Below are 14,654 nucleotides of genomic sequence, written 5' to 3'. Positions count from 1 at the left end.
ACAAAAACCATTGTGTGGATAAAACAGTCTCCGTGACATCTGAGCAGAGCTTTATCTTTTTTTTTTTTTCCAAACATTATTGCACAGAGATTTATTATCACATGTTCTTCAGTTTTTTTATGTCTTTTCCTAAATGTGAATAAGTGCTATGGATAAAATACAAATGTAGAAAATAACAGCAGCATGATTTGTCGAAGTTAATCCCTATAATTTAGTAAGAAAAATTGGATATCAACAAAATAAGTGCTCTTTCTAAACTGTACTAAACTGTTAAAAATCTTATTTTAATGCAGTGAAGGCCCTCAAAGCCAATCCCAAGACCTGTTGAACCTTCCTGACACCCATCAAACAGAATCTAGAAACGAAGATCTGCTAGACTTCAGTCTCTCTCTCTCTTTTTTTTTTTTTTTTTTTCAGTTTCTTGTTGGTTTGGGGTTTTCTTGGTGAAGACCAGAATTTCAAGTGATTAATCAACAGACTTATTGCAAACAAAGTCACCCTGCACTTCCCATCTGCCTGTTCAGGAACCTGCTGTGGCTCCCGGGCTCTGAAGACACGAGCTGTGGGCACCTGGTCACAGCCTACACATACACTTACACTGGCTGGCAGCTTTCGCTCTGGTCCACCAGATCAGAAGTTTCTAAATCTGCATTCTCAGACTTCGAAGCTTCTGCTCCTGAAGGCTTTGGGCATCTAAAGGGGTAGCCATTGTCATCAAAGAACCTCCGGAAGGTGAATTCGTAAAACGCATGCTCAGGGTGCTTGTTATTGGGGGAGGTGAGAGTGTCCCAGGTCTTGGTGCTGTCTTTACTATTCTCATTCCAAGGGCTTTCTTCATCTACGGGATCAAAATTTGAGGTGTCCATGGGGTGGCTGATGGTGGGAACGTAGGGGGCGGGCTGCTTCCGGATGTCATTGGAGAAAGGTGAAGAAAGGGTGGGCCTTCAGGTCATCTGCCCCATCCTGCCCCAGGCGGCAGTCAGCAGAGCAGCAGAGTTTGGTGATGAGGTCCCTTGCCTCGGGGCTCAGCTTGACCTGGGATGGAATGTACAGCGGGTTCTCCCAATTTATCACCTTTAGCTGGGTTTCTGTGGGAGTAGGAGCCGAAAATGGCGGCTGTCCCACCAGCATCTCAAAGAGAATCACACCAACACTCCACCAGTCACAGAGCTGAGTGTACCCTTTGCGCAAGAGCACCTCTGGTGCGATGTAATTTGGGGTTCCAACCAGGGAGTGTGCCAGGCACCTCTGGTGCTGCTTCCGTGCTCTCTGCTCCAGGGTCTTCAGTCTGTCCCCACATCGACAGTTAGACACATCATCCCAGAGGTCACTGGGCTCCATGCTATCCTGTCTGATGTGGTTCCCTTTCTGGTAGTATTTGGAATTGTGAGTCCACCTGAATCCAGTGCAGAGGCTAAAATCTGTCAGTTTGATGTGACCATCCAGATCTATCAAAATGTTGTCAGGCTTAATGTCTCGGTGGATGAAGCCCATCTTGTGGACACTCTCGATGGCCAAAGTCAACTCTGCAATGTAGAACCGGGCCAGGTGCTCAGGGAAGACCTCCATACGGATCAGCAGGCTCATCATGTCCCTTCCAGGGATGTAGTCCATCACAAAGTACAGGCTGTCTTTGTCTTGGAAAGAGTAGTAGAGTTTGACCACCCACTCATTGTCTGCCTCAGCCAGGATGTCCCTCTCGGCCTTGACATGGGCCACCTGATTCCGGTTCAGGACGTCTTTCTTCCTCAGGGTCTTCATGGCATACAGGGCATGAGTGTCCACCTTACAAGCAAGGCATACTTCTCCAAAGGCACCGATCCCCAGGGTTTTGATTTTCACAAACATGGATTTGTCCATCTTGGCCCTCTTTAGTCTGTTATAATTTGACTCCTTCTGGTAAAGGATCTTCCTCATCTGTTCCTGCTCAGCCTCACAGAGTCCAGCTTTGGCCATTTTTTGTTCAAGCTGCAACCTCCGGTTGACCTTCTGCTGGTAGGTTTTTATGACATTTTCCACGTGTTGTTCCATGAAGAACTTAAAGGCATAGGGGGGGTAGCTCTTGATGCGGGATTCCCTCTTCTCTTCATCTCTGCTATTTTTGCGGACTGGTACTGGAGAAGTCTGGATCTGCTTTTTATCCTTGCCACCTTTGTCCCCCTTGGCACTTTTGTGGCTCTTGTCGCTCCTCTCCGTAGGCTCTGCAGTTGGGCCCGCACGGAGGCTCTGCTCCACACCGGCACATAGGCTGTCCAGGTCGTACTGCTCGGACTTGCTGTGCAGCAGCAGGTGTTTGGGGTAGGGTGGAGGTGGGAATCTGCGGTCTGGGCCACTGTACTCCACATCCAGTGGGTAGACAGCAGTGGCTCCCAGGCCCAGGGCGTGCTCATCCTTCGAGTCCAGGCCTTCAGCGGCTGGGGCAGGTGCGGGCACCCAGGCAGGGTGGGAGGGCCCCATGGCTGTCTGTGGTTCAGGTCTCAGTACCCGCACGCTCTTAACTGGGTGCAAGATGTGCACGGCTGTGACAGTGTTTGGGGCAGGCAGGGAAGGCTCGGCCTGGCCTGGTGCACCAGCCCGCGGCTGCTGACTGTTGAAGGAGTTGGTCCTGCTGGGTCCTGGGCCGTCAGGCCGGAAGGCCACGTGCTGGCGTGAAGCCTCCAGTCCTGGCTTCTGTAACGAGTCGCGGCGGGCCAGTGTGGGGGGGGGGGGGCGCCCAGCTCATACAGATCCACATTGAGGCTGTTTCTTGAGGGGACCAGCAAGCTTTGTGGTGGGCTGTCGCCAGTGAACACCTGGCCTCGGGAACCCATCCCATGCAGCTGGTGGGCTGCGGGGCCAGCCTGCTTATGGTGCGCATGCGGGCCATACAGTCCGGCAGTGGGCGTGGGGAAGGCGATGCCCGCGCCTGGCGGGGCCCCCTGGCCCTTGGCAGTCAGGCAGGCATAGCCCCCCGACTCGGGCGGCGTCTTGTTCTGGAAGGAGGGGCTGCGCTGCACACCGTAGCCCAGAGGCTCCCTAGGTACTAGGAGGTGCGTGCGGCCATAGTGTGCACCTGGAAGTGGCAGGGACGGACCGGTGGGGCAGGTGGCCGGGAAATGTGCTCCCGCTGCCTCCATGCTGGCACCATAGGCTTTGGGGGGGTGCTGGTGGCCAGGCAGGCTGTGGGGACCAACTCCTGGGAAGAGGAAGTCCATATACTGCCGTGGCACCTCCTCCAGTCCCGCGGGGCCATCTGTGCCAAAGCCTGGGCCCTCGTAGGCTGCACCTCCCAGCTGGTGGTAGGATGAGAACGCTTCGCCTGTGCCTTCGAAGCTGGGCCTCCTTGTTACCGGGGTGGACACAATGCCCTTTCCTGGGGAGGTCTGCTTAATGACGCGTACGATCTGCTCATTCCTGGGGTCCAGGTAACCCATTTTACTGATGTACTCTAGGGCGGCTTCAATACTCCTGCTGCCGGTCTGCTTGAGCGCTCTGCCTGCCATCTCCTGGTCACATCCAGCATTCACCAATTCCTGCAGCATTTCCCGGTTTACTTCTGCAGCCGCGGAAGTGCCTGATTCGTTGGCAAAAGGCAACAGGGAATATCTGATTTCCCTGAGTGCTTTCTGATAAGGTCCAAACTTCGGGGTGGTTCTCATCTGCTGCTGCCTGGTGGCATCCTTGCTCCCCAGGACTTTGGAATCCAGGGAAGTGTCACTGTTTGGTCCCACGGGCAGCCGCTGAGCCGAAGACTTGGATGGCTGCTTTAACCCTTCACGGATCTCTTGTAGTCTCTGTCGGCTATTCCCAGAATAAGTTGTGGCAGGAAAAGTCTTTGGCCTCATTGTTAGTCCAGTTTCCTTTTACCGTAAATATAATCTTCTCAAAGTATTTTATTATTTAAAAAAATAGTCAATAGAATCAGTTAGTTGTAAACATACTTTTCAAAACAATTTCCTTTTGAAAATTTTCTTTCCTTCAATTTTTGTAATTCCTATACAGAACTTAAAATTCTCCAGAGTCTTCATTTTGAAGACCATCACTCTCTCTTGGGCGCGGTCTACACCCTCGGGGGCGTCCTGGCCCGCTGCTCCTGGGCCTCGAGCGCCGGCTTGAGCTGCTGTTGGCTCTGCAGGGACGGGGGAGCCCCAGGCGGCGGCGGTGGCGCGGGCGGCAGCTGCTCCATCTTCCCGGGGCACTCACGCCGCGGTTCCAACGCGCAGACCCCATGACTTTTCTTTAGAACCAAATAAAAGGCAATAATTCTGAGATTCACAGGATATATAAACAGCCTAAATAATAATGCATGTACTTATTATTTTCTTGGTGATTAGTTTATTTGTCTTAAGTGCTAGAAAAATAAATATATTTGAAATATTACCATCTTAATTTCATAGCATCGTTATTGAAATTATTTTTGAATAATATCAAATTATTCTTTTTTTTAATTCATGCCTCACATGGCCATTTTATTTATTCTTGCATTTCAATATATAAATTCAACAGTATCTGTGAAGTTCTCCACTTTTAAACTATAGTCTGGGATACAAATATGGTAAAGTAAAAATGACAAATCAATTTTTAAAACTAATAATACAGTGGAAACTTAAAAATTTAGTTTATTGAAATGAACTGCGTAAATGATTAAGAAAGTCAAAGATAACTCTGCATAAAAATCTAATAAAGTTCCAGACAGAAACTGTCATTGTTTGTTTGAGAAATTTTAGAAACTTTCCTTTTACATGTCACTATTGAAAATAGTGAGATAGTGGTTTGGCTAGGCATATATTTTCATACTTGGAAAGCCACAATATTAGGGAAAGTATTGGGATACATGTGGTAGGCAAATCACAAAAACCATTTTTGAAGAATGTGATAGTTGGATGTAAGCTAGTTCAGTTGCTACAAAAAACAATAAGAAGTTTCCTCCAAAAACTAAAAGTAGAGCTACCACATAATCTTGCAATTCCACTTTGGGTTTACACAAAAGGGAATGAAATGGACATGTTAAAGAAACACCTTAACTACTGTATTGATTGTAGCACAGTTCATAATACCCAGGAAATGAAAACAACAGAAGTGCCCATAAACTGACAAACTGAATTTAAAAAACGTAATATATAAAAAGAAATATTATGAAGCTATAAAATTAAATGAAGTCCGGTCATATGCAACAACATGGATGGACAGGGAGGACATTATGCTAAATAAAATAAGCCAGGCACAGAAAGACAAGTATTACCTGATCTGACCTACATGTCGAATCTAACACAATAAATCTCACAGCAGTTGAGAGAATAGTTGTTACCAGAAGCTGGGAAGAGTGTGAGAGGATGCAGAGAGATTTGTCAACCAGAACACCATTACAGTTAGGAGGAATAAGTTCTGGTGTTCTATGGCAGAACTGGGGGAATATAGCTGAAGTAATGTATTGTATATCCAAAACTAACTATAGGGAAGATTTTTTAAAAATATATTTACAACAAAGCAATGATAAAAGTTGAGATAGATCATTACCCATGAAACAAAATGATTACACTATACCATATCAATATGTACTTACTATGTGCCAATTGAAATAAATCTTTGAGAAAAGAAATATTACCCATGAAGTCAGAATAAATGAGAATGAAATCCAGGCACAGTGGTGGACACCTGTAATGCCAATGAGGTGGGAGACTGAGACAGGAGGATTCCTTCTAGGGAAGAATAGAGGTACTTTCAATTAGGCAGAGGTGAGTGAAGGGAGGGGAGTGGGGTAAAGGAGTAGGAAGAATACCTACGAATGAACATTATTACCCTAAGTACACATATAATTACATGACCAATATGATTCTATACCACATACAACTAGAAGAATGAGATGTTAAATGCCATTTACGTATGACATCTCAAAATTCATTCTACTGTCATGTATAATTAGAAGAAACTTTAAAAAAATCAAGTATGAATCCCTTCTCTTCTTTTCTACTACCATTATCATACCCCACCATCAGCAGCACTTAGCAAGACTTACAATGTCCAACTAGAGGAGCTTATCAGGGACTTTGGGGCTCTGGGATGCTCCACAGAACTGCTATGGGAAAACCAAAATTCACATATTTACTTTCCTCATGAGAGCCTTCATTTGCATTTTGAGGTACTCTTAATGGTAAAAATTATAAAGTGAACTCAGACAATTATAACCAACCCTCAGAAAGTATTCTACATATGGAAAATCAAAAGGTGATATGATTTTAAGGTTTTAGTAGTTCAATTAAAATATATAAGCTTGGTTGCATCTAGGCAAATTTATTAAGCTTCTACACTTACAATAACTTCTAAGAGATATTCCTCATGTAGTTCTCAATCCCATGGTAAAATCTCAAAGGCAAAAAAAAATTAATTGTAACTGTGCTTGTTAATATGTTAATATTCTTAATTGTCTATTTTGGTGTTAACTTGTGTAACCCCTAAGTGAAATCTAGTTATGACATATGACCCTGTGGTAAAATGAAAATTAACCCTAACTTGGCTAACAGCCTCTTTTATCAAGATGCTGATCATAAATTTAATAAATCCCCACCTATTGAACATGGACAGATGTTCAAAACCATCAAATGATAATGTGAAATAAAAACAATAACAAAAAAACTTTTTCTTACTATAACTGGTTGTATAAACAACAAAAGGCATGCAATATGTGTTATTACAAAGACATGCATTTATAAAATACATGTCTCAATAGAGAAAAATGTCATCAGAAGACATTAGGTGAATGCCTTAAAAACTTGACCATTTCAGTTCCAGTGCTTATCTCTCATTTTAAGACAAAACCAACTGATAACTGATTTTCCATGAGGCATGCATTAGACACACTGGAAGAATGCACATCAAAGTATTTCAGAACGAATATATCCTTTGCACAGCATAAAGAAAAATGTCAATGGAGAGTAATTCTACTTATTGGGAAATAGTGAAATATAAGGCAAAGTAAACGAGGACTTTCAAAAATGGTTTCCATAAAATGGGTCGTTTTAAAATATGGAAGCCATTGGTATATTAAAAAAAATGAATCATTACAAATCAGCTAATGGCTGGACTTACACTGAAAAATTGGAATTTACTTCTGTGAAGAAAAAAAAAAACACTTGCAGATATAGTTCAGAACAGTTTTTAAAATATGATACATCCATACTTTTAACAATAGAGACAAGCTTCCCTTGAATTCACGTTTTACTCTTCTCCCCGTCCCCTTCCCCAGTTCAGGAGAGGGGCTCCATCTCCAGCAGCTTCCCAAGTACACCCCCTCCACTGTCCCACAACTACACCCAACTATGAGCTCTATAACCCCACCACACCCACTCAGCCGCCTGAAGGAGTGAGCACCAGGAACAGCACACCCCCTCCTCTGCCCCACTGGCCTACAACTATAATCTCCACTGCATCCACCCAGCCATGTGCCTCACAGCGACAGACAGCGCGCCCCCTCTCCACGCACTGCCTCGCCCAACTCCTCGCCCGAAGCCTCTCCAGCCAGGACAGTGCCCGCTGCCACACACAGCGAGGGATACTGAAGTCCGCCCTACCTGAGGCTCTCCTCCCGGCTCTGGGAAAGCCAACAGCAGAACGGTGGTGAGGGCCCAGGCTGCCTCTGTGAGAGTCCCCAGGACCTCACCGGGGACTGCAAAGGGGAAAGGTGCCGCCATGCCTCCCCAGAAGGCGACGAAGCCGTGGGACCAGGAGCGAAGAGCCCAGGCAGCAGTCAGCAGAAAGTACCTGGGGGACTGGAAGGTACGTCCTTCTCCCCCGACTGCCGGCCTCTTCCAGGCCTCCCAGAAACCCAGGGCGCAGAAGCAGCTGGCGGTGCCTGCCGGCGAGCGTGCGAGCATGAGCGCGTGCGCCAGTGCGTGCACCTGTGCGTGCAGGGCAAGGCTGTGCCCAGGGGTATTGGGGCGGAGCTACGAGATGGGGCGTGGACTGCGGGTTCCTGCCCTGCGTCAGGACAAAGGGAATGGGCCCTGAAACGGATAGCTTCCGGTTTCCACGGGTGTTTTACCCTTTTGAGAATGGAGTTCTTACAAATGCAATCGGAATCATTTACTTTTTTTCTTTTCTTTGTTCGCGGTTCTAGGGATGAAACCCAAGGTCTCCTCTATTGCAATCAGGCGCGTCCCTGCTGAGCCACGTTCCCACACCCAAAATACATCAGGAAGGGAAGGGAAGATAGTCCGATATGATTGGTGTCCTTATGAGAAGAATGAACTTTAGACACTGAATCAGGAAGAATACCATGTGACGGCAGAAGCAGAGAGGCATCTTCTGGGTGAGGAACGCCTGGGTCCCCAGACATTGGAACAGCATGCACATTCTCCTGAGACTGCAGAGGAACACAGTCCTCTGGTATCTTGACTTCAGACTTACAGCCCCCAAATGTCTGCTGTTTTATGCCAGTTCACTTTTAGTTAATTTTAAGGCAGCCCTTAGAACCCAATTCAGTATCAAAGAAATTATTAGCAAAGCAACTCAATTGCTATAGCAAACTTAATTTCTTTTCTTCAAAAATTAAGTTTATAATTAATAACTTCAGCCATTAACTCAGACTTTCTCATCTTCTTGATGTTATTGGCCGAGAACATATTCCAACAGGAAGTGTCTTTTATTTTTTCCCCCCAAAGTTGGTCATAAATGTTTGATATCTAAGTTCTGGGGCAAAGGCAAGCCTTTACAAAAGAAAGCTGGGTGGAGGTGAGACTGTATATGCAACACCTTTCTAAGCTTTGTTCTCCTGAGTCTGATGTACTAGCAATATAGCCGTGGTTGAAGGTATTCTTCTGTTGCCTGAGATATTAATTTTTTCCAGTTTTGCTTATTTGTTTACTAATAATACCCATATTTAGGCAAAATAGCGGGCATTGCATGACACATGATATTTTTAACAACATAAGAAATTCTGCTGTGGTGGTAGACTGATGAGAGTAAAGAAACTCTAAATTGGGAAAATGAGCTCTAGAATTGTTGCCAAAAACTATTCATATAAAGTGAGAACTGTGTTCTATAGGAAACTATAGGCTACTTGATTTCTAGAGGACACAACAAAGTTGATTTATGAAAGATGTTTAATGTGAGTGGGAGGGAATATGGATGGAGAGACAGAAAGAGAAAGAGGCTAAACATTTATTAATAAGACTATTCCATTATTTTAAAAAAATAGATTTTTTTTCTTTTTTTTTTTAATATTTATTTATTTATTTATTTTAGTTTTCGGCGGACACAACATCTTTGTTTGTATGTGGTGCTGAGGATCGAACACGGGCCGCACGCATGACAGGCGAGCGTGCTACCGCTTAAGCCACATCCCCAGCCCTAGATTTTTTTCTTAAATGAAATGAATTCATTTTTCAACCTTGAATAACTTTTAGGAAAAGAAAATGCTTTAAAGTGTATTTATTTTTTAATGAGAAAAACTGCTGGAGAAAATAGCACAAAGGTTTTTGATGGTGGCTACTCAGGGTCATTGCCTTAAGTCTGGTTCACTCTCCACTGAGTTTACTCAGAAATGTCTTATCTCTGTAGCCTGCTCAATCAGGAAACTGAAATACAGAGAGAAAAAAAAAAAACAGAACCAAAGTTATTTCTTATAACTTAAGAATCAAGAAAAAAAAAATTTTCAGAAAAATATGTACCTGTAACTATAGCAGTAAGTGCACATAAGAGTTAAAAGAATTTCAGAAGTGATGAACTATATTAATTGACAAATTATGAAGCTAATTTATATTACTTTATACTGAAAGTAGAGCACACTTGACAGCTATTAATCCACACAGTATTTAATGTTAGTTCTGCAAGCTGGAGATACTATAAAAACCTTATACTGCAAATATAAAATGTTTCAATGGATCATAATTAACACACAACTTCAATTTCTGATTAATCATTTTTGTTAGATTGTAGATTATGCTTAATTAATAAAAAGGAATGTAAAATTTTGGTACTACATGTTGGAAATCCAAAAAAGAATCACAGTTTGACTTTGGCATATTCTTCATATATTCATTAAAGTTTGAATAACTTTCCTATGAAATTATTATTACCTCAATGTTGTACTTCATTAAACAATTGAAATGATGCTTTTACTTTCTTTCTAGCATCCCAATGAACATATAGTAGTAATGCTATAGGTGAATTTATTCTAAGTCATATGTGATAATAACTAAATATAAAGAATTTTCAATCTGATTAATTTTTTCCTTAAAACATATTTTTTGGGGGTAGTGGGTATTTAACCCATGGGTGCCCTACCACTAAGCTAATTCCCCACATCTCCAACACTTTTAATTTCTTATAATGTTGGATATGGGATCTTCCTCAGTCCAATCTAGGACAAATGGATTAGAAAACTATGTCCTGTCAAATCTAGCCATTGTCTCTTTTGTTGTTGCTGCTGTAAATACAGACATATGAGAACAGAGTCATCTTTATTCATTACCTATTGCCAATAGCGGCTGAAAGCAGAAAGCAGCTACTGGCAATAGGTAATGAATATTAATTAATTAACATTAATAATTAATATTAATTATTATTAATATTAATAGGGCTATTAATATCAATTAATATTAATAACAAAGCTAGATGGATGTGACAATGTCTCTGTGGTGTACAAAGTAAAAAATATTTGCTACCTGGTGCCATATAAAAATGTTTGCTAACTTTTGCTATAGAGGAAGATAACTTTGACTAACTAGTACTATACATTTGTACATGAACTCTCTGAAGTTAAATGTTAAACTAAGAAAGATTGACTAGCTGCAAATATTTTCTGTTTACTAGAAAATGTAACTCCAAAATTTAGGGTTTTCTTGCCTTATAGAATATTATCCAGTTTTGTAGATACAGTACCCCCAGTATGTTGCAGTTTTCTTACAACGTTTTTTTCAACAGACTCTGTTATATATATATATATATATATATATATATATATATATATATATGATTTCCCCATGTCCTTCCAACCAACTTTGTCATGTTTCTAAATTTCTCATTCATGAATTCAATCTTTGGCACATGGTCAGTATATATTTCTATGAAAGTCTCTACCTTATAGAATTATACAATGACTACTTGGGGCCTGGTGGTGCCTTCTCATGAATTTTCCATTTTGAGGCAGTCACTTAACCCCACTGGGACACAGGTTGCTTTTCTGTATATAGGGATAGTTACAACCAGTATCTCAGCCAAATTATTCTCTCAACCCTTTAATATTATCCACTGGACACAATTTTGTAATTACATTAAAGGATTTATGTGGGACCGGAGTTGTGATTAAGTGGGAGAGTGCTTATCTAGCATGTGTGAGGCACTGAGTTAAATCTTTAGCACTACATAAAACTAAGTAAATAAAAAAGGTATTGTGTCCATCTACAACTAAAAAAAATTTTAAAAAGATGTTAGGTGTAAACATTTTAACTGTAGAAATCATTATAATATTTAATAATAAAGGAATAGCCTACTGATAAACAGATATTTTGAGTCATCAATAAGTAAATAGTACTTAAAAATTCTCCCAGGCTGTAATACTGAAAAAGGGAGCAAATAACATAATACAGCTGTGTTTTGTTTGGAAGTGGGCTTGAAGTCATTCATTGCCTTCTTCTTTAAAGAAAAACAAATGATACTTCCAATATAAGTAAAAAATAAATAAAAAGGAAATTCTTGTAAGTGAAAATGGAAATGCTAATTGTTTATTTTTTATAGTATTGTCAGTACTTTTCAAACCACATTATTTCTTGCAATATTTCATAACAAAATACCATGTAGAAACCTTTTGAAAAATATTGTGTTTTGAAAATATTTGCAGATATCAAAGAACCAAACTACCTAAGTGAAACATTCCATTACTTGTTGGGACATCAATCTTGATCTAAAAGAGCTCACCCCTGCTCAACTGAGCATACTGTACACTAAACACCTCAATCAAAACTGACAAGTATGTTAGGTTTAATTAGTAATAAAATATACAAGTACATAGGTGCTAATGTTTCTTTTTAAAACCCATTAGGGTGAGGTTTGAAATGAAGAGGAATCTCTCTCTGTTCTACCCATACTGCAGTTCTTTTTTATCTTCTCCTCTATGACCTGTCTCTCTCTCTCCTACCTATCCTTTTCTGACTTTAAACTTAGTGGTTTCAGGCCATCAGTGAGACTCTCTGCCAGGATGCACTCTTCACCTGATTCTACTCATTCCTCTGTCCTCTGCTGTGAAAAGTGCTATTAGTTTCTTCTCTCACAAGGGCTCTTTCAACTAAGAAAAACTGGCACTAAATAATTATCAGGGAACCCCATATTGGCCAGATTCATCAGTCTCAGGAGAATTTTAAAATTTAGCCATTTGATAAAAATATATTGGACATAGGGAGAAGCAGACATTCAAGAATGTTTAGGAGTACGTTCTAAAGATTAAGGTCACCTGGAAGCTTACATAATGGCACGGAAAAAAAAAAAGAGATTATGCCCTAACTTGGAGAAAAGAACTTTTAAATCTTTAGTAAGCCTGGATTAAAGATATTTTCAATAACAAGATAATTCTGCACACAATTTGGATCAATCTATTTTCCACAAGTAAAGGCTGATTCTTTTATATAACACATAGGAGAGGCTGAGCCTCATGTCTGATGTCATAGTATTACAAAACTTCTTACAGTTCCATGGGTGCCTTATGATACTTTATAACTTTTTATTTGCTCAGTGTGAGCACTGACTTGAATTCCTTTCTGTTGTTTAGAGACCGAATTATCTTGGATATCTTTCAAGATGTCACTAAACTTGTTCTCTGAAATTGCAACTGGGGGTACATGCCCCCTACTTGGGTCCTTCAGAATATAATACCTTCTTAGTATTTATCATATAATAATGAATTGAGATGCACAGGTGTTGTCTGTCTTCCATTTAGTCATGGCATATGCAGAGTCCTGTGCAGAGTGGATTCAGTCAATGAATGCTCATTACTGAAATATGAGAGAGTAGAGAATGGGTGATTCAGCCTGCCTAAGCCCCCATGAATACTTTAAAAAAATGAAAAAAAAAATTTACAAAAAAGTCCTATACTTCTCAAACTAGGAGCTGCAGTGCAGGTAAAGAGGCCCCTGATTCAAACTTTGTTTTGTTATTGCTTGGTTGGATTTTTTTTTCTTTTTGTCTTGTAACCCTTTAAATATATTTTATATAAAAGTTGAAGTGTTTCTATTGACTTTTGCATACTTCGAAGGATATATACTTCTGATCAAAAAAGGATGTGACCTTGAATGAGAAAGAAAGTAAAGGACAGAGAAGGATATCCCTATATTTATTTAATGAAGGAACATCAACTGGGTGCTCAGCAAGAATAAAGCAAAGTTGATTAATTTCTTTCCTTGCAGCTTAAATTTTGGTAGGGAGGGATAAAAATAGAAAATATATAAAAATACAGTGTATTAATGATAAATACTATGGAGAAAAGGGAACAGTAGGGTGAAAGTATTGGGAATGGTGGAGTTAGGAGCCACAATTTTAAATAGTATGGTCTCTGAGGTGGATGCTGCAGGATAGTACTTTAGGGTAGAGAGGGTCTCACGAAGAGAAGAATTGGAAGAGTGGTCAAAACTGAAAGACTGGGTGTTTCAAGATAGCTCAGGCCATATAGATGAGTCAAGAACCTGTATTTTATTTCTGGGAAATGGAAGCTCCTGGAAGACTCTGAGAAATTCTGGCTGATGTTGTGACATACCCTATACCCACCATTGTGCTGGGTAGTCACATAAACTGCCTAATGTTACCTTTTAAAATACCATATTAGGAATTTAGTATGGTGATAATTTTCTAGATGACAACTTTAACAGCCTCTATTCAAGGTCATATGTGCAGTGAGGGAGCCAGAAATGCTCTTAATTTCTCCAAGCCTCAACGTTGTCCTCTGTAAAATAGGAATAATAGCCATAACCACTAGAAAATTGTGAAAATCAAATGGGAATGTAAATGCAGAACAAACTGAGAAAAAAAATCTTTTAGAAATTCAATAAGTGTTATTTTAGTTGTTGTTCTAGTGACACACACAATAACAAAGTCAGTTCTAGAAGTAGAAGATGGAATAGAAGATGGCCCCAAATAGGACCAACCATGCACTTCATTGAGTGTAGAGCCCCGTCCTCTGGGTTGAGTTTTCTTATTTACATATGGAGCCTGTGGCCTGCTCTCCCAGGTTCATTTCAGATGTGATGTTCTTTGTTGATTCAGAGTTGTTCCAGATGATCATTTAACAGCCTCTTTAACCAGAATTGAAGCGTTTTGCACACTGTAGGAACAATATCAGCCCTGGGTTAATGACTGAGAAATGTGATGGCAGAATTGACGGGTTCATCCCTGTGCCCTATTCAGGTATTATTGATACAAAGGTCTTGTCAGAGGTGTGTAGCCCTGGGCCCCAGGGAATATTTGGAGTTTCTGAAAATGAGTTTAAAATATAAAATGCTGCTGCTTACCAAGAGATGCTAGACTGATCCTGCCTCTAGTGTCATTCTTATTTTCTTATAATTACTTTGACCATATTGACTCTAATAGATTTATGTCTTTATAAAAACAAACAATTCAAGTTAGTTACCTTTATGCAGTTGCCTTGAAACAAAGTGTAAAATACATGTGGCTTTAGTAGAAGAGTTAAATTG

The 14,654-nt window shown here is 40.9% G+C and overlaps 1 pseudogene; it reads right to left on the bottom strand.

The window, feature by feature from the left end:
• Positions 1–593: 593 nt before the first annotated feature.
• Positions 594–4,027, bottom strand: LOC139702146 (serine/threonine-protein kinase LATS2 pseudogene; annotated as a pseudogene).
• Between the last annotated feature and the right edge of the window lie 10,627 nt (positions 4,028–14,654).

Source organism: Marmota flaviventris, chromosome 16 (assembly GCF_047511675.1).
Source record: "Marmota flaviventris isolate mMarFla1 chromosome 16, mMarFla1.hap1, whole genome shotgun sequence".
NCBI lineage: Eukaryota > Metazoa > Chordata > Mammalia > Rodentia > Sciuridae > Marmota > Marmota flaviventris.
Note: the sequence above shows the minus strand (reverse complement) of the source record. Positions and strands in the feature narration are given on the sequence as shown.